This window comes from Myotis yumanensis, unplaced genomic scaffold (genome assembly GCF_028538775.1).
Source record: "Myotis yumanensis isolate MYYU_CA2020_CCGP unplaced genomic scaffold, mMyoYum1.0.hap1 SCAF_4, whole genome shotgun sequence".
Taxonomy (NCBI): Eukaryota; Metazoa; Chordata; class Mammalia; order Chiroptera; family Vespertilionidae; genus Myotis; species Myotis yumanensis.
The window spans coordinates 83,830,629-83,852,465 of record NW_027223755.1 but is presented as its reverse complement, the minus strand read 5'-3'; positions in this window follow the sequence as shown (position 1 = coordinate 83,852,465).

The window sequence follows — 21,837 nt, the reverse complement described above, 5'->3', positions numbered from 1 at the left end:
AGTCTCCACCATCCCAGTGGGGGGTTCCAGAGCACAGATGACCCTAGGAGTCCATCATGGGGTGGAAGTGGCCTGGCCTGAGTCCTACTGCCTTACTCAACCATTGGCCAACAGAGAGCAGTGTGACCACAGCCCCCTAAGCTGAGGGGGACCCTGGAGGCATTAATAACTGGAGGCTGTCAGCTAAGCAACTATACTCTTCACTGCATAGCACAGTCTACCACAGTGCTGTTATTCCCCCTGTCCAGGAGATGCCAGGGATGGGTGGATCAGTTAAGGAACTTACCTGCAGGTGCCTAGTCAGGAGTAGCGGAGCCTAAGGTCTAACCCTCAGGCCCTTAACCACCTACTGTACCTGCAGGCCCCTCTCAAGAATTCACAGAGGCCTCACAAAGATGAAATAAGATAAGGTATTCAATAGTTCTTTGGAAAGAAAAAAGCCCATCATGTTCAAAGAATTAAATGAGTGGATATTAAAGAACAATAACCAATATCCAATTTATTAATTTTCCTCAATTTTCCCTGCCTGCTATTTGAGACGTTTTGCTCCAGTTCCCAGAGAGGCATGAAGAAAGACTTTTTTTACAGGATATGAAAAGTATTAATAATTTGGCATGGTCTTAATTCATTTCATGATTCAGTTCTGCCGATTCTACAGGGACTGCTTCCAGCCTGGTAATTATAAAGGTGCTTCCAAATCAGTTCTGGCTTGATCTTACACTGTTTGATCATTTTATTATTCCATTTTACTTTATTATTCATTTTGATTTGGTTCTGTTAAGAAACCTCAGGCTACATAAACTGTATATTTTATGTCTTTAAAAGTTCTCTGGAGATAAATTCCTATATAAAAAGGCTCTAATGATAAATCAATGTCATTTATTTTTAAATGCAAAGATATTGCTCCAAGAGCAGAAATCTTTGATACCTGTTACAGGAGCACAAGTCCATACTGTACACACAATGGGCACGACTGAATTTGAGTTATGTTTTTAAACCACAGATAAATTAATCAGCAACTCTCAAAACATAGGTTACTTTGTGCTGATGTCAAATTTGTGTCTAAGATGCAGGTTTGTTCTATAGCTGGTGATTTTGATGAAGTTGAAAAGTCAGGATGGAATTTAAGGATCATGAGGGCAGGGAGGCTACTCTCTCATATGAGGACTTGCACATCATACACAATATATAACTAGTGAATGCATGGAAGGCTTTAGAATCATACCGGCCTACCTTCAAATTCTAAGCATGTTGCTTTCTAGCTAGGAGATCTGTGAAACTCATTCAAGTTATTTGTTCCTTGGTTTACCAGTAACTTGAGGTGAATAACCTTACCTATCCGGGCTCCTGTGAGGATTAAAGGTGACAGTGCTTATGAATGGAGTCTTCCTTATCCTTCCGGTGCTGAGAAGAATGCCTAACTGCTATGGTCTGAATGTTTGTGTCCCTCCCCAAATGTATCTGTTGAAAACCTAACCCCCAAAGATGATGGCATTAGGGTGGGGCCCTTGGGAGATAATTCAGCAATGAAGGTGTAGCTCTCTTAAATGGAATTAGAGCCCTTGGAAAGGAGGTTCCAGAGAGATCCCTAGCCCCTTCCTCTGTGTGAAGACACAGCCGGAAGTTGTCAGTGTGAACCAGGAAGATTTCCAGCATCCAGAACTGTGAGCAATAAATTTCTGTGATTTATAAGCCACCCAGACTACGGCACTTTGACTAGGACATCAACACAAGGTAGCATTCAACAAATTACGCTGTGCTAAAATCCTACCCACTCCTTTCCACCCTCCCATTCCCATAATTCCTATAGGAGTAAATATTTTAGCAGAACTAACAGGTTGCAATGTTGACTTGTGGTAGTCTCGGTGAAACAACATTTTGGTTCCTTTGGATGGGCTATAAATCCTACCAATCAAAGTGGTGCATTTTTTTTTCCAATTTGATGGCTTGTGTTAGTATTATCTGGATGTATATAATTTTAAGTACACACGTGTGCTCAATGCTAAGTCTTAGCATTTTCCACATAATCCTCACAACAGTAACCCATCTGTTTGCTTGAGATGTAGATACAATTACTCTTATTTTAGAAAAAAGAGAGCTGAAACACAGAGATACTATTTTTAATTGCTGATATGAGCCCAGTTGAAATTCACACTGGGTCACCTGGAGCTGCAGGGGTTCCTACTAACCACCATCCTCTCCTGCCTTTGATGAGTAAAGATACCACCAGAGGTGTCTTGCAGAAATTAAGGTCAAGCAACTGACTGAATAGTCAAATAATATTTTAAAAATAGATTGACATGTCAGGTCATTCTACTGGTTCTGTTAACAAGCCTATGGCTACATAAACTATATATTTATGTCTTTAAAAGTTCTCTTGAGATAAATTCTTTTTATTCTAAAGAGAGAATGTCTTAGCAGCTCTGCAACACACACACACACACACACACACACACACAGACACACACACACATTTGTTGTCATTGCATCACTAGCAGCCCTGGTTCATCTGGAAGTCACATGAGAACTATTCACTCATTCCATCATTCATTCATTCATTCATTCATTCATTCAACAGTGTACAAAACTGTTTGAGTTCATCCAGTCTACAAAATATAATGCTGAGTACTGTAAGGTACAGAAGTAGGTAAGACCTATTTTTTTGCCTTTAAGGTAATTATAAACAAACTAAGAAATCATTCAATAAGTTTTACAATCTGATGTCTTTCATTCTAATCAGTATTTAACAAATTTAGTCTATTCAATTCAAAATAACAGGGGTCAGTTGGGCCCATTAGGTCAAGTCACCATTTGAATTACTGATTCTATTGAATGACGTTAAGTCAAAGGCAGGTCAGTTAAAACTGCAATCAGTGATTAGACTGGGAGTTGCAGTGAAGGTGGAGGGAGAGGCAGAGAGGTCGATGTTTACAAAAGCTATTTGAGAACCAGCCACACTTTCTGAATGCTCTGGGTTTGAACAAGCCTCTGCGCTGATAACAAAAGAAGTCTTGATATCATTATGGCAAGAAAGGCTCAGTGTTTTGAATTCTGTATTAGTACATGTACATATTTGGCTACCTGCTCAAGCACCTGTACTCTTGGGAAAATACTGCTAACGTTTGATAGTATACTGACAATAGAGTACTTATTTTTAAAAAATAAATAAGCATATTCAAAGCCTCTTCCAATTCATAAATGCATTTGCATCTCAAACCACTCCCATGCAGATATTATGTTCTTATTTGATAAACAGGTAATGGCACTCAAAGAGGTAAGCAAATTTCTCAAGGTAGTAACTGTCTTGGTGGAGCCACCACTAAACTCCTAGTTTTCAGTCTCTGCCCTTCTGGTCATTCCCCTTAGAATACTCTGATATAAATCTAACTTACCAACTAGACCAATCTTCATAAACTAAAATCAATTAGATGGAATTCAGAGTAGATAGCTCTGACCAGGAATGGCAAGTACATGTGGGCATGTCTCCCTTACCTATGCCCAGGGCAGAGTGCACTAATCAACCTGTCTCTCTCTCCCACTGAATATCGATGCAGCCTCAGAAACCCTCTCAGTATTGGGGTCCAGGCAGCCACCACTGACTGGGGCTGAGAATCTTCTTTCTGGGAATGTTCAAGCAGAGCCTGGATGTCCGTTGGTCACTCAAGTTATGGAGGGAATTTGTGCATTGAGGAGAAGGTTTAGGATACCAGTGGTCCCCAAATATGGTTGTAGCACAGAATCTTCTGGTGGCATTCATAAAGATATATTTATTTATTTTTAATTGAGATATCAGAGGTCCAACTAAGACCTATGAAATCAGAATATCTGAGGGTGCAGCCCAGGATACTATCATTTGTGAATTGTCTTGAGCTGATTATAACACTACAGGTCCATGAGCCATTGCTCAGGGACAGGACTAAATGACCTGTAAGATCACTTCTGAATTTCAAATCTGAATTTCGTGACCACAAGCCAGCACTGGGGATTTGATGCACTGTGAGCACTGTATCATAGGGCACGGAGTTTCTAAATCACACTGAAAATAATTAGCCAGAGCAGGTGAAAGTACCAACTAGCCTGCCATCTGCATATTAGTGGCAAATTAAACTTCCCACGTTAGCCATGTTCTTGGCGATATTAGTGTTACAAGCCCTAATGTATTGTATTTTATACTTCGGAGAGCTGGAAGAGAGTGCTAATTACATGCAAGTTTTCCAAGATTTCAGCTGGGAGTATTTCACATAAAAGTTAATTGTTCTTTTGGGGGTTTACTACTGGTTTATCCAATTAGCGTGGAGTTTGCCTATATATCATGGTTTTGCTTACAGAAGGGAAACCATTCTATTCACTTGGATAAAATGGAGCTTGTTCTGAGGGTATTTCGAAATCAGCTGGAGAGCTTCTGGATCAAATACACAACTGTGTTCACCTGCTGTCTCCTGAGCAGGAGCACAGCAAAGCGGCCGATAAAACATCGTGATAAAGAGGCCACGCAGATTTGCTTCCAGGGCTTTCCCCTTATTGTAATCTCTATAAACTTGGAAAGGGCCTTAGGTCAAGTGCAGGAATAGTATAAACAACCCTCCGCCGATATTATATACTATTCAGTTCATAGACAGTTTGTGCTTTCAACTCATCTGACCTCAGAGAAGTCTGTGCACTAGGCATGATTACGCCCAGATCTCTGTGTGCTCAATATTTACCTCTTTGCCCTTGTGGATTCAGCCTCTTCTTTTTAGAGAACTCCAGGCATTGGTGTACTGTATTTTCTTTTAAATGGCCCTATTGTTTCTCAGAGAGAGTAGTGAATATGGTTGGTATGGACTTGAGATTGAGGTTACCAGTCATACCAATCCCATCTCTGTTTGGCTGTGGTCAGAGCTGTGGATCTGCCCCGATTCTTTTTCTTTATGGAGGCCTTTCACCGGGTGTGGGCATCAGGAAGAGTTCAAAGTTAGAGTTAACAGGGTCAGGGCTAGTCATCCATCCATTCAAGCACATCCATTCCACCATCTGAGTACAGGATCAAGGCTAATATTAAGGACAGAAACTAGAAGGGTAACCAGGGTGACAATGAGGAGGCCAAGCATGAGAAGTAGGAGCTACTACAGCATCTCATGACAAGAATCTATGATCATTCCTGGGAGAGTCAACCCAGTTCTTCTTGTGGGATTCCCTCTTGCCTAAGCTTGTTTTTATTGGATAAGCATTACTCAGTATCTGCCACCTTCAGGGAGGTCTAGGTGAGGGTCAGGGACGTCTAGGTGAGGATGTGCAGTGAGAAGGCCCTGAAAGGAAGAATTGTTGATGGTAGTAGCCCCAGGAGCCTCCAGTTGTATCTCAATTCATATTCAGCCAGCTATAAACATCTGTGACTCTGCAGGTCAGGAATCGAGGTATCAGTGGGTGTGAGTGGGGGTCCTGAATGGTGTGGTGACAGTTAAGTTCTTGTTGTTCACCTCTAAACTCACCCTGTGATCTGTTTTGCCATGCTGGGGCTGGGACTCTGCCACCCACATTTCTTTGCCAGTTGACTCCATATTAGGTCTGCCAGTAGGGGGCACTGCTGAGGAGTGAGGTCTGTCCCCCCTCCTTGTGTTATTGTTGTTCCTGTCAATGTCATGCCTTTCTAAGGAATTGGTAAGGGAGTAATACCCTCTCGGGCCTCTAGTGGAGTCATGAGCTTTGAGAGGGAGCAATCATGCTCAGCAAGAGCGCTGAGCTGGATACCTGAACTCCTGTGATACCTCCTCCAGGGAACCCCTCCTGGACCTCAAACACTTCCATAGGTACCACAATCACCCTGGGATACTGAGGTCCACTGGCACATGTCAGGAGTTTGGGGCAGTGCTAGTGGCATAAATATGATGTGGCCCTTCCTTTGTTGGTAAGTGGTACCACCATCAGTCAGTTATGAAAGCTGATAACTTGAGTCTTAACTCTTTCCTGTCCCTCTTGCTCCATCTGTGGACTATGAACAGATAATGCTAACACAAATAAACCCATGCATATGGTCATGTCTGTCCACTAATAGCCATGTCTACTGCCTCCGTCCTGCAGCAGTCACAGTGCTGGGAATGACCGTTCCAGATCAAGCTGATCACTTTTTCTCAGATCTTCAGCGTCCCTTGGACTCAGCCTCTGTATACAAGCCCCCATTACACTGAATGGTATTTATTTGTTTCTATTTTTGACTCTGCAGCTGTGCTTCTCAGTCCCATCTTTGGCTCTGTCCAAATGACAGAAGGGGAAACACTACTGCCTGTCTTCCCAGTGAATTGCTTTTTGCTCGCTCAGGGCAGAGACAATCTTATTTTGCTAATTCCTCCGGGTCCTGCCAATGTCTGGTGCATGGTGAGCTCTGGATCAGTGCCTGAAGGATTGGACGCAATGAAGCAGAGTGGTCTGCTCTGATGCTGAGCAGTGCAGAAGGCCAGTGGAGGGAGGGGCCCCTGGGAGCCTCCCTGGTATGCTCGGGGCCTGAGGGAAAGAGGGGCAGGGCTAGTCATCCTTAGATGAGGATGTATGAACTCTTCCCTTAGGCATGCAGTCTCATCCAAGTTTGGTTATGAGCTGTGATTAATGACCTATTAGTTTAGGGTGATTTTACAGAGTGCGAAGAGGGAGCTGCCCAGATTCCCCTTAGCACCAGGCCTCCCTGGGAAGAGCAGCTACCTAACTCTCTTGAGTCCTTGAAAGGCCCTGCATTACAGGAAAGTCCCCACCCTTCTTGGGCCTTGGCTATACTCCTGAATTCTTTACTGCTGGACTGCAGTTTGCATCGATGATAAATAGATCACACAATCATCCTTAGCACCAAAGGTTAACTTTTCTTCTGAACCACTTTCCATCCTCATTAAGCCGGGAAAGGGTCCCGGTGGCTGGTGTTACCTCCTTTCTGGAGCCTGGACGACCGGAGGGTTTCACTGGGAGGACGACAGCAGCAGAGACTATGCGAGACTGTGCGCCGGTGCTGCGATTTTGGAAGTCACCACGAAGAACTCGGTGCTTGCCAACAAGAACCGGCTGTTCATTATGAGCCTGACTGAAAGCCAGCTTCCACTTTGGACTGCCAACGGGAGGGGCAGGCAGAGACAGATAAAGAGAGGGTCAGGGAAAGAAAGGATGCTTTCTCCCTCCTCATAAAGGTTTTCTTCCCTGTTTGGCAAGGAATGAGGGACATGGTGGCTGAGACAGTGCTGGGTACATGGTTTGCCATTGTATTACTGATCCATACCTTTGGAATAATTCAAACTGTCAACTCCATAAATTTGGCTGCAAAGTGCCAACAACAGATTTAATTTGGGAGATTCTGTTCTTGTCACAGCCAAGGTAGTCTGATGAGGACCTCGGGGTCGGATACCAACCCCCAGTTGTCTGCATAAAACCAGCTGGTTTCAAAGACCCCTATTGCTTTCCCTTTTTCAGTAGATCTGATGCTTTGCAGGACATGCCGGTTTCTCCAGCTGGGAGAAATGACACACTGGGCTTCGTGGCATCGCTGCCCTTGTTCCAACAATATACATCTCAGTTCCCTGGAGGCGCCTTCCAAGTATGTCAGGCCGATGGTGTAAGGAAGCGAAGATAGAGCGTTAGAACTGGGGGGATGTTAATCTAGTCCCTTCACTTTACCAGGGAGGAGAGGAAGTACTTGAAAGGCTAACCAGCTTAGCTAATGCCCACACGGTTTTTGGTAACATTTCCAACACTCCACAGCTCAAGTTTACACCATCAGCAGAAGATCCATCTCTCAGATTTGTGAATATGTGGTTAGGTTTAGAAATAAAAGGGAGAAAGTGCTCAAAAATGATATTTTCATTCTAAATAAACCTAACCCAGGGCCTAGAATTATCTTACATTTTAATAACATGCATTGTTTGTTATTATTATAAAGACATTTTCCCATTGTTATACATTTGAGGAATACAGAAAAAGTATACAGGAGAAATGAAACATCCCCTGGAATTTCATCATTAAGAGATAAGCACTGTTAATGTTTAATGTCTTTCTTTCTATTCTGAACCCCTAATGTTTAGGGGGCACAATAGCATTCTCATCTGACAGTAGGGTCAGGTGAGAGCTAGAAGGCTAAGGACACAGAGAGCAAATTGTGGTACAAAGACTAGAAATGGTCTCCTGGATCCCCATTCGTGTTCTTTCTGATTGACCAGGCTGCATAGAAACTCTTTCAGACTCTCCTCAAGGTGGATCTGGGCAGGGAGTTACAAGGAAGAGGCCCAGGTTCCCTCCTGAAGCTGTTGGACCTGCAGGGTGATGGAGTTTTGCAACGGGCTACAAAGGTGAGGCTGCCCCTCTCTCTCCACCTCCCCTAAGTTATGCTATGCTAGGCTCTGGGCTAGCAGGATACACAAATCAGAGGGAGGCAAGTTGTGCAGAGCTCACATAAAAGTGTGTGTGTGTGTGTGTGAGAGAGAGAGAGAAAGAGAGAGAGAGAGAGAGAGAGAGAGAGAGAGACCATGTTCTTCTGGCATATGCACCCCCTTTCCTCCTGACCTACCTTTTTCCTGTGCACCTGGGAGGATGCAGCAGGTACAAGATCTGCTGGGAATGGAGCCAGGTGGAGCATTTGTGTGTACGCTCTGGCCTCTTCCCTTCCCTCCCTGGCTACAATAAAGTGGAGCCACAGTGGGAAGTTTAAGCTGAAAGGTTTTGCGATGATGATCTAGGTCAACCCCTTTGTTTCTCAGGTAAGGAAACCACAACCCACAGACTCCCCACTAAGGGACTTACCTAGAGAGATGGCGACACAGACAAGCCTAGAACTTGATGCCTTTCGATTTTCTTACAATTCTTTAAACCAGGGCAAGCAAATAAGTTATCACTGTGCTAGTAGCAAATGAGGTCAGTGAGCTGTGTCTGAATAATAAAAACTGGTGGGTATCGAGGGCGTCCAGTGTGTCAGGCACTGTTGCCAATGTCTTACATTAAATAATCCATTTCCTCACAATTGAGGTGGATCCACTATCATCCTCATCTTGCAAATGAAGTACACACAGTGCCCAGAGGGTTCAGGCAGCCACACAGGTCACTCGGGAAGGGTCAGAGGTGGGAGTCAGGGGCCTATGCTAAACCATGAGCTTACCTTTCAAAAGGTAAACTCGCAGCAGCAGAAAAAAGGCTTAGAACAGTTTCTATACCATGTGGACACCTGTTCAGAGGGACTTGTTTACTCTACATCCCCCCCCACCAGTAGGCCTGGCTGGGAGGCTAGAGGTGAGTAGCCATGTGGGCAGAGAGTCACCAACGTTTACAGTGATATCAAGATCAAAGTAGCACAAGGCCATACACATTCCTCCACAATAATTAACAAAGACAATTCAAAAGAAAAATGGATAGAGGCTTGACCTGGAACTCTATAAAAAGGGAAATCCAAGTGGCCAATACACAGACGAATAGGTGCTCACACTTATTAGTAATCAGAGAAATACCAATTAAAACTATTATGTAATGTCACTAAACATCCACCAGAATGGCTACAATGTAAAGACCAAGCTTTGGCAAGGATTTTGAGCAACTGAAAAATCACACACATTTCTGGTGGGAATGTAAATTGGTTCATCCACTTTGAAAATCTGTTTGGCAGTGTCTCCTACTAATATCATATTGAATATACACACACCTTATTAAACAGACATTTCATGCCTAGGTAATTACCCAACAGAAATGCATACATATATTCACAAAAGTCAGCCAGACAGAGAGGTGGGTTGTTTGCCAATAAGCGGAGTCCCAGTGGGTGCCCAGAAATAGTCGGGAAGGCCAGACGTGGATATGTCTTATCAGAGTCCAGTGAGAGGGTGCAGGCCCCCAGTGAAGAGCCGGGTAAAGCAAGTTACTCAGATACTATTAGTAGTGGATTAACATAGCTGTGAACAGGCCCTGAACACACCAAATTGTACCTGAGCCCTGCACTCCTGGGAAACAGCAAGGGTTACAGGATTTGCCTCTGCCTTGTGTTCTGGAAAACATCCACCTGCAAAGAACCACTGGTCTCCATATGCCTTAGATATGACCCACGGATGCCCTCCTTGCTTACTCATGACAAGGCCAGACACAGACCTTCCAAATTCCCATTCCTTGCCCCATAATTGATTAGCGGAACTGTATTTTCCACAGTGATCAGTTGGAACAAGATGCATGTAACCCATATTTGGTTAAGCTTCTCTCCTTCCTCCAGGGCCCTGATCTTTGACCCACCCTCAGCCTGAGCCAGCAGGCAGCCTCTCCTGAGAGCAGGCTGGCCTCCAGGTAAAACAGCTTCTGATTTACTGTGCAGTCATGCCCACCCACCCCCACATCTGGTTCTTTCTGGCCTTGCCTACTCCTCTCTATAAAAAGAAGCCCCTACCCTGACCAGTTTTGGCTCAGTGGATAGAGTGTCAGCCTGCAGACTGAAGGGTCCCAGGTTCGATTTCAATCAAGGGCATGTACCTTGGTTGCGGGCACTTCCCCAGTAGGGGGCGTGCAGGAGGCAGCTGATCGATGTTTCTCTCTCATCGATGTTTATAACTCTCTATCCCTCTCCCTTCCTCTCTGTAAAAAATCAATAAAATATATTTAAAAAATAAAAAAAATAAAAAGAAGCCCCATTCGGTCTAACTCTGAGCTGCTTGCAGATTTGAGGGTCAGAGTCCAGATTTGCTTTGGTTGGACAGCCCCTGAATATTGGGGCGCTACACGGGCACCCGAGAAGGCTGGGGCAGAGTCACCAATGAGAAAGGATGGGGACAGATTTTTCTTTGCCTCTATTTGCTGGGGAAAGCTGGGTCCCTGGTCTCCCATGTGGTCAGTGCTCTCCTGGGACTCTTCTGTTCCCTAAGGACCCTTGGACGTGGAGGGGAAGTTGGCACGAGGACTTTGAATGGCCTCGATAGTTATAAAGAGCTAGCACCATAGAGCCCAAAGTTCCACAGAGCTGCTGCTGTGGGTACAGAGCTCCTTCTGTCAAACAGTTGGGGAGCCTGGGTAAGCAAGCTTAGCCAGGGCCCTCCCCTGCAGGATTTTCCACAGGCACTTTGTGAAACTCTCAAGAATACGACAGGATACATACACAGCTTCCCTAAATTATTTGACCACAAAAGGCTTTTATTTGCCCAACACTTAAGAATATCATGCCAAACAGTTTGGGAAATGTTGTTTTAAAGCCTTTCATATCTTCTCCTGCAGTTGCCCAGTGCACCGTGTGGAAAATAAGCTTTGCTTTGAGCTCCTGGCGGGGAGAGGGATGGCCGCTGAGAACCAGTGGTCACAGATGCAGCTGGCGTCACATGCATCCGAGTGTTAGGCGTTCTCTCTCTTTAAGTAGGAGGTGTCCTAAGGAGCCTTCGTCCTGGAGGAAACACAGTCAACGGGTAGATTTCCCAACAGGATGCTGCTGTGTTTAAGACACGTTTGATTTACAGCAGCTTTTGCTGCGACCTTGGCTTTCCAGTTTGCAAGTCATGTCACCAGGGTATCTGACTAATGCGTGATTGTAAATTTTTCATGGCAAGGCGTGTATTTGTGCTATTGGCCTCCTGGGCAAGGGGGAAAAGCATGGCATGTCAAAAGCAACATAAATTGTTAGGAAATCTTTATTCCCCCCAGACCTTCCTGCGAAGTTCCATTATCCGTGTTCCACTCAACTGTTGTTCATTCACAAACATTTATTGAGCAGTTTCCATTCCTAAGGACTGTGGGGGCACAGAGGTGTGTAAACTGAGGAGCAGACATAAGCGTTCTGGCAGCAGGTGTGAAGGTGTAGAGACGTAAAAAAAGCTTAAGTGTGGATTCCTCATTCGAGTGAGTATTCAGGCCTCTGGAGAGCTTGCTATGAACACGCTTATCTTGTAAATCTAAGTTTTCACTCTTGTAAGATCCACCCTGAGGGATCAGAGGCCAGGTGTTTTGTTGGGTTCAAATCCCAGGTATGTCACCATAAGCGAGTCTCTGAAAGCTTTAGGATTTTCCCCCTTTTATGTAAAAGGAGGGGGTTGAACAGATAATCCATAAAGTTTCTTCAGCTCATAAAAATATAAATTAGAGATATAGATACACACATATTCAAGATAGAATATACATATAATATACATATGATACATATACACAAATATATATACATATGCATATTTAAACATTGACATAATAGAGGGCTGGAGTATGTAGGTTAGACCTGGGGTTGTTGAAAGACAGGCCTTTATGTGGACTTTTAAAGAGGAACAAGTGCTGGATTTGGAGAGGTGGAAATGCTAGAGTGGCTCCATTCGGGTTGAAGTACAGGGTCGAAAGCACTGGGGCAGGAAGGAGGGGAGGGCAGGGCAAGTCAGGGTGCCCGGTGCTACAGCTGGGTGGGTACAGGGTTACAGCTGAGGACCAGCTGCAGAGGCTGGGGGCTGGGTCCTAGAGGACCTTGATGTCTTGGCAGCAGAGCCACCTCCCCCTGCTCAGTGGGCTCCCTTCCTCAGGCTATTTGCCTCACTGTCTGCCTGCTTGCTCTTCCTCATCTCCTGGCTTGCACGTTCCCTGAAGCCTCTGGATGCCCTCCCTCCCAAGAGAGTTCTCCAGAGCCCTCCCCATCCCTGCCTACCACACACCCTGTATCCGCTTATTCCCTCCAGTGTGCTTCTCGCTATTTATAATAACCTTGTCACCACCTTGTTTGTCATCTGTGTCCTTGGGAATGGAAGCAGCAGGAGGCAGGGACCGTGCCTGCCTAGATTACTTTAGGGTTCTCAGTGCCCAGCACAGGGCTGGCATGTGCTCAATAAACCCTGAATGAATGAATGAATGAATGAGCTGAAATTCACACGGTCGTAAAGCACAGGGACATCTGGAGTGTATATTTCTCCACTGTACAGAACTTACATGTGCACAGTGGAATAGTAGTCAGCCATGACTAAGAAGGGGATTCTGCTGTCTGCAACAACATGCATGGACCTTGAGGTCATTATGTTAAGTGAAATAAATCAGACTGAAAAAGACAAATACTGTATGATTTCGTGTACATGTGGAATCTAAAAAAATTGGACTCATAGAAACAGAAATCAGATTGGTGGTTGTCAGAGGCAGGAGGTGGGGGTAGGGGTGGGGGAAATGAGTGAAAGTGGCCAAAAGGTACAAACTTTATAAGATGAATATATTCTGTATGTAATGCACAGCATGGTAACTATAGTTAACAATACTGTATTGTATATCTGAAAATTGCTAAAAGAGTAGACTTTATAAGTTCTCATCACAAGGAAAGAAATTGTAATTATGTGAGGTGATGGATGTTAATTAAACTTACTGTGGTGATCATTTATATATACAGTGGGGCCTTGACTTACGAGTGTCCCGACTAACGAGTTTTTCGAGATACGAGCCATCTCTTGGCCGATTTTTTGCTTTGAGTTGTGAGCTAAAATTCGGGTTACTAGCCAGCTTCAGATACCCCACCGCTAGTTGGTGCAGCAAACGTCACAGTGAATGCCACAACATCAGCCCAGCATCACGTGTCTCACTCGTTCACTTTAAGATTTGACATACGAGTAATTTGAGTTAGCTCTGTCATGGAACGAATTAAACTCGTAAGTCAAGGCCCCACTGTATACTAGAGGCCCGGTGCACAGGATTCGTGCACTGATGGGGGGCATGGACTGCAGGGATGGCTTGCTGCAGGAGCGCCGCTCATCCAGGTCAACCCAGCGGCTGTGGACCTGCCCTCTGAGCGGCTGCTCCTTGGTCCCACATCTTCTGTGGAGCTGGCGCACTCACCTCTCCAGGGCACTCAGTTGGAGCTGGGTCCAGGGACAAGAGTATTGAGAGGCAGTGGAGTAGGCCTCAGTCCCGCAGCAGCCACACACCCACCTCCCAACCTCCGGGGTCAGCTCTGCGAGCCCAGCAACAGCGCTGTGCGGTCTGCAGGCGTCCAGAGGAGGTGTCAGGGAGCAAGGAGGAGGAGCCTGGGGCAAGGAGGCAAGGATTGCAGCCCGGGTTCCTGCCCGTGGGTCTGAGATTTGCAGCAGAAGCAGCTGCTCATCCCGGTCAGCCGAGTGGTGCTCCCACTGTGGTAGCTCACTGACCACCAGGGTGCAGCTCCTGCATTGAGCATCTGTCCCCCTGGTGGTCAGTGTGTGTCATAGCGACTGGTTGACTGGTTGTTCTAGTCATTCTACCATTTGGTTGCTGGGCTTTTATTATATAAGACATATATATATAAAATCATTATGCTGTATACCTTAAACTTATACAATGCTATATGTTAATTGCATATCAATAAAACTGGGCAAAAAGGAGTTCAGAAAGATTTAAGACAGTGTCTTGTAGAGCCTTTTTGGTCTGACAAGAGGGCTTCTAAGAATCTTAAGGGTGTGGCCTTAAAGCAGCCTCACGTATAGCCCAAGGTAGACAGAGGCCTGACTCAGAATAATTATGGGGCAGGGAGTCAACTGCCACCAGTTTCATAGGAATGACATGAAGTTTTAAGGATTGTTATATCGGTAGCTGGCAGTGAACTGGGCCATGAGCCAAGTTCTTCTATAAAAGATAACTGATATATACTAAGTGCTTGCCTGTGCCAGGGCCTGTGCTAAGCATTTGACACAGATTGCACACTTCATCTTCACACCACCACATCACAGTGAGGCAGGTACCACTGGTGTTTCTATTTTATGCCTCAGGAAACAGGCTCAGGGAGGTTATCTGCCCAGTGACACCAGCTGGGAAGTGGCAGCTCCAACTTGAAGCCCGTGGTCTACACACTGCTATCTGATTGGCTCACACTGGAGTTCCACTCCACTCACTGCTGCTGGAGAAAAGTTAAGACTCACCTCCTCCCTCAGCCCAGAGTGATGAGCTCCTCCGGGTCGCCCGTGTGCGTGTGCCATTGTCCTCATCCTGCTGGGTGCCTTCCAACTCGTGATGCAAATTTCAGACAGCTTTTTTCCCCTTCCCGGCTTCTGTGAGCATCTGAAAAAAGGCACTCTTGGCTGGTTTACAGCACCCTGTTCAGACCTGTTAACTGTCTTCGTGCCCTAGCCAGCCCCTGCCAATAATAGTTGTGTGCGATTCAAATGGTGTGAAAGGCCTCGTGTGTCTGAGAGGATAATTTGTCCCTGTGAAATTGAACGCTCTCTCACCCTCAGGGTTTCAGCGTCAAACTGTGCCTCTCTGTTGTGGTGGTGGTGTTTTTTTTCCTTTCCTCTATATACTGAGGTGGTATTGTTTGCTTGTTTGTTTGTTTTTTTCTCTTCCCTCGGGAATAGAAACTTGAATTGCTTTGTAGAGAAAAACAAATTATTGAATTACAAAAACATCCCAAAACTATTACTCCTTCAGAATGAAGACAAATGTACAGCTTGTGGTATAATGCATCAATTTGAATGGTAAATACAGAAAACAGAAATGATATTTATATAGAGGGAAGGAATAGATGTATCACATGACCATAAAGAACAATAAAGATGAGGAAGGCAGGTGGAGCATACTAGTAGATCTGATAAAGTTAAACCTGGGCCAGGCCAGTCCAACTCAGGGATCTGATGGGTGAATTTCTACATGATAGGAATGGAAAGGTTTGGGGTTTGTGGTTCTGCTCAACACCATCAATCACTCAGTCATTTCAGTGAATGGAATTCAACTCTGGGAAACTCACTTCTTTGGACAAAGTTTTTCCAATTTATTCAGCACTTATGACATAAGAAATTTACATCTATTTAATTTAATCTTTAAAACAAGCTAATGAAGTGGGTACTATATTGTCATTACTATTTTGTTGATGCAAAAATAATGCACAGAGAAGTGAAGTGACTTGTCCAAAGTCACACAGCAGATAATGCCATAACCATGATACTTCTCCTATGAGAGTCAACTGGGGCTCTCTCTGGCTCCTCACAGGCATGTGCTTAGCAGAGACATACAAGGGCATGTCCACATGCATTGGTGGGGCACAGTCCTTGAATCCCACAGGAGAGTGATCATGAGGACCATCGAGAACCAACTTCTCCAAGTTTACCATATTGTCCAGGATTGACTGGGTTTGGAGGATGCCAGGTTCAGATAGAAACTAATTTTTGAAGACACTCAGGATGACCTGCAGCTGATCTACTAAACCAGAGGTTCTCAACCTGTGGGTCGCGACCCCTTTGGTGGTCGAACGACCCTTACACAGGGGTCACCTAAGACCATCCTGCATATCAGATATTTACATTATGATTCATAACAGTAGCAACATTACAGTTATGAAGTAGCAACGAAAATAATTTTATGGTTGGGTCACAACATGAGGAACTGTATTTAAAGGGCCAGAAGATTGAGAACAACTGTATAACTAAACTATGGCTGCAGATCACCCCACTCTGACCCACTGCATGTCAGGGATGGAAGGCATCTGATTACTTAGAGCATATTTTTTTCTGTTATAGTTTGGAGTTCCTTGGTGTCCACGAAAGGAAGAGAACAGTATTGTTGGGACGTTGGCAGGAATCATTTACTGGGGAACAGGCCCAGGGAAGGATAAGGACTGAGATTCCCTGCTGGCTGCAAAAGCACATCATTGCACTCAGAGGAACTAACCCAGGCAGGAAGCCCTGGATATGGAGGCAGACTTTGCCTGCAGGTGAACGAGCTTCTCCCTGTGCTCCTTTGCAAACCCTCACCAGCTACTTGAGACCCTCCTCCTTGACCTTCAAGACTTCAATGTCTGACCCCTGGCATTGGCTTTTGCTGCTCTGTCCTTGGACATCTGCCTCACCCCTCCAGTCTTGCTGGGGACCCTGGACACTCATCCTGTCTTCTCCCACCGTGTAGAAGCTCTTACGTTGGGTTAACACCATATTGCTCAAGCCCAGGCCAATTTATGAAATTGATGTAATTACCTACCTCAGACCCCACCTCTTTCCCTCCCTGGATGGTGCTTTATAAGCTCCTCTGGCTACCCATTCCAGATGTTAACTTCCACCTTCCTGACCCTTTTCTCTCTCATCTGAATGGAATCACCCTGTACCACATCCCTTTGGGGAGATATATCAATGCCTTCCAAGTGGACAGTTTCTAAAAAACAAAAAACCAATAAGTATCTGTACTGATAGAATAGCCCTTGGATGGTTTTACAGTGGCCTCTGGATACACTATAGGTTTGTGTTCAGCACCTCACCTGGTTTACTAGTATTAGTAGGACTTCTGGACCTTGTATAAGGGATATGTGTCAGAATTCCTTATTCTTCACTCATGCACACATTACTCATACATCTACAGAACATTTATTCCATTCTGTTAGCTGCCGAGTTTGATTACCTGTTTATCAGACTAAACAGATTATGAACTCTTTTAAAGGATGGGATTAGGTCTTCAAATCTCTACAGGGTAGAGATAGTACAGTAACTTGCTTGTCCTTAGTAGATGCTCAGTAAAATATCTAACTGTTGAATTTTCATAAACTTATGACATGTCAACCAGATGTGAAAGGGCAATGTGTCCATGCTAGCCCTGTGTAGCATGTGGCCACATTCTCCTGAGGGAAAGGCAGGGTCTTGTGTGGTGGAGTCCTGAGTTGACTGTGAAGCAAGCCGGGCATGAGCATGTCCCTGAAAGAAGTAGAGAAGACAGGAAAAGAAAGGCCATCACAGGCAGGAGGAATTGTGCTAATAAACGTATCTAGGAAGGGACCCATGCATCACTCACCACCAGCAACACCACCATTCTCAGTTGCACCCATTCTTTCTTTTAAAAAGATTTTTAATTGATTTTTAGAGAGAGAGTAAGGGAGAGGAAGAGAGATAAACATCAATGAGAGAGTGAAATATTGATCAGCTGACTCCCACATGCCCCCCACTGGGGATTGAGCCCCAAACCCGGGCATGTGCCCTGATGAGGAGTTGAACCCTCAATCTTTCAGTGCATGGACAACACCCAACCAACTGAGCCACACTGACCAGGACAGTTGCATTCATTGTTGACTCTCAGCCAGCTGCCTGGCCCCCTCCCTGACACCACCACATCTCTGAGCCTGGGAGCAGCTCTGAGGGGCCAGGATAAGCAGGGATGGGATAGAGTTGAGGTGTGGAGTGAGCGAAACTGGCATGCACCGAACATAGGGAAAAAAATAAGAAAATAAAACTTTGTCATTTTAATGACTTTTTGTTCCAACCGCATTAAATAGTTGCCAAGACAAAATGGTAGGATCAAAATAGCACCTCCATAGTAACCGAGCCTCCCCTGGCAGAAGGCAGCGTGCCTTACATGTGGAAGACACTCATATTTGCCAGACGAATTACTCCTTCTTTTATTATGAAGTTTTGATCCCTATGTTTTTAAAAAGCTGTGATTTGTAATTAATAAAGCTCCCATTAAAATAGAATATCGGTATTGAAGGAAGCTTTAGAATCTGACTAGTCCAACCATCTCATTTTGTAGATGGGGTCCAGAGGGTGTGCCCACGAGTAGTTGGGAGCAGGTGGCTGTGTGCTACTCCCAATCCCCATCACATTTCCGGCCTGGACGGCCAGGGGTGACGGGGTTTGATGACTGATTTGGTGTTGTTTGGTTGGAGACAGATGCCAGCTCAGAGGGATGAAGGAGCCAACAGACTCCTTCTCTCCTACTGTGTTTTTCACTACTGCATTCACCCATACAAATGGCCTCTTGGAATGGCACATTTTTGCATATGGTGACTTGTATGTCAACAGCAAGTTGTTTCCCTCACGCCCGTGCCAGAGAAATTGACTATCTCATCAGTAATGTATTCGGAACCCTCCTCTGGTGCCAAAAAATCCTCTTTTGTAGGTGGGCTCACCATTCAGCTGTCCAAATACAGTGTGATTAATCTGGCCTGCTAGGGAGAAGAAAGAGGATTAGGACTATAGGAAGTGACAACAGTTAGTGGAATTGTTACGTTACTATGCCAATGATTGCCCAATAAGATTCAAATATGAATTAAGTCCTGCACTGGCCCCTACCGACAGAGGCATAATTATGCCCAGTCAGTGTTGGAATTCCGGAGACATCCTGCTCTCAAGCCCCTTTCTAGGGAAATTGCTGCTTACTTTGTAAGCAGAAGGGCTAGATGGGGCCTTCCTAAAACTTTTCCCTGTGGCCCAGAATGAAAAGTCTCACTGGTACTAAACATAACATTAGACTATGAAGTTATGAGAAGGGCTCCTTTGCCACAGGCAGAAATCAGTCTAGTTTCATTGCTCTTGTCAGTCCTTGGGGTCTAAAGTGAGCCACTGCTTAAGAACTGAGAAATGAGAGAAATAAGGATTCCTTCTGGGTATTAAACTTTAATATGGATACATAATAGATCAGAGCAGAAGACTACAAAGTCACCTTAAAGAGACAGTAAGATCGCCACCTTACAGCTATTCACATATGCAAAGAAAGACCTTGGTAGCCAGGAGAATCCCTACAGCAAATGTAGGTCGCCTCAAGGGGAAGGACCCTTAGCAAAGGTTTTTAAATGTTTCTGGTGCTGGAGAAATGGCCACCACCAACATGGGATAGATGTGAAAGTTGGGGTTAACCAACTCCAAGTGTTTTGGTCCCATTGCTAAGGTTAACTGTGCGTTATCATGAGGCTCTCAAACTCTCAGTCCATCAAACGAATTCTTTTTGCTCTGATGCGATGTTCTTCAAATATTATTTTAATGTGGCAGTCACATTTTCTCACTATAAATTGAGAAACCGCTCTTTGATGTTAGACATCAGGCCTACAAGCTAGGTTAATGTGAGTTTTCCCCTGGGAGAGGAACATGCTCTACATGAACTAACAATATCACATTTCTGGGCAGCAGGGCAGAAGGGCAGAGGCAAGGTCTCGGGTGGTGGTATATGAAACAAGGTCAGGATAGCCATGTCATGGGGCACTGCATGGAGGAGACCCACCTTGGCTTCCATGGGATGGAGCATACTCCAACCTATTCCAATCAAGGCAAAGAGTGCAACATCTTTTACTTTTTAAAGCCTTGCCTTATAGAAATATACCCAAAGATATTCTTTGATGGGGCAGCTGTGGTGAAATGCATGTAAAAAGTGCTAAGGAACTTCTAAGTTGAACCCAACTTGAGATGGCTCAGTTCAATCTGGGGACGGGTGAAGGCAAGCTCTGGACGCAAGGGCTCAGCACCACCTCCGAGAGGACGTTCTTCCTGGACCCACATATTAGTTACTAGAGGCAGTTTCCCATCCTTTCATTTTCCCTAGAAGGCAAGAGTGATTTAAAAGTGAAATCTGCCTAGCTGCTGAATTGTATGGTCCTATGGTTCTATTTGGTGTCAAGTGATCAAAGCCAAAGGAAAATAATACACATCCCTCTCTACCTGAGACCAGAATAGAATGGTTCTTTGTGTCATAAAAATTGCAGGGTTAGCTCTTTCCGCAACCTGCTCCTTGTTCGGCAGACATGTCAGCTGCTCAGGGCTAGCACCGTAGTTGTGTGGGGTCATCAGGAACCAAGTACTTTTGTTTAGCTATGGATTCAATATGGCCTGGCATGCCCCCTCCCAGCCTACTTCTTTGTCCATGTTCCAGGTAGAAAGAAAGAAGGGTGAGATGAGATGGTATGTCTCAGCTGAGTGAGCCCCTTTAAGGAGCTTCCAGAAAGTTCCATTGGACACATCTCTCATTGGCTGGAATGGTGTTGAATGGTTACCTTTATCTGCAAGGAATTCTGGGAATTTATTTTAAGATGAGCACAAAGTAGTGGGGTTTCTGATGGGAATGAAGAAGAGGAGAATGAAGAAGTGCTGGTAAGTGGAGATCTATGCTACTGTGCTCCCAGGCTACAAACCTGGAAGTTTATCTGGGTTCCTCTATTTCCTCACCCTTCCATTCAAGCAACCAACAATTCACCGTGGCACACCAGCAAGCCACTCACACATCTCTGCTCCAATCCATTCCTACTGTGCATACCTCAGGTTAGGTCCCATTGTGTTTCACCCAAACTATTATATTATGTAAGAATGTCTACTGGTTCCACTGTACTTGGGCTCATCCTCAAGTCAGCACTCCTCTGCTCTCAGCCCTTCAATGGCTCCCCATTGTCCTCAGTGTGAAGAACAAAGTTCTCATGCCCAGTTCTCCTCGTGCTCTGTACTTTGTCTATGTCTCCAGCTTCATGTCCCTCTTGTTCTGTCCTGTAGTGAACAGGACTGTGTGCTGATGATCAGTGTTGACTTCTTTCTTTCACACCCCACACCTGATCCACCCATATATTCTATTGGCTCCACCATCAAAATATATGCAGAATGTGATCTTTCTCAATAATACTTGTTGAATGAATGAACTCTGGAAACATGATAAGTGCTCCACAAATATGGATTCACTTAAAGGTAGCATGATACATGGTGGGGATATTAATCACGGCTAGCATTTTTATGTTTATTTAGTGCCAGGAGTGGCATATATATTATTTCTAATCCTCATAATAATACTTCAAACTAGATTTTTAAACTTATGATAATAATAACTCATAATAATTAACACTTCTTTAATGCTTACTGTGGGGCAGACACTAAGTGCTTGACACATACTACCTTGTTTAATGCTCACTATAACCTGATGAAGCAGATTCGGTTCTGACTCCTGCTTCTCCAGATGAGGAAACAGAAGCTAAGCGAGGTTTAATGACTTGTCTAAAATCACAGATGGGTTGGAAAATGCTTCTGATTTTCTGCAAGTATAATATATCTTAAGGATGGGGGCTGGAAACTTTGCTGACAAATTTCCTAGGCTTCTGCTATGAAGCAGGCATTTGGGGATCTCCAGTGATTCTTTAGGTTGAGGTGGATCATTTCATGTCCTTTTCCCCTGGGGTTTTATATTTACTCTGTAAACAAATAAAGTCTTAGTGAATACCAGAAGTTT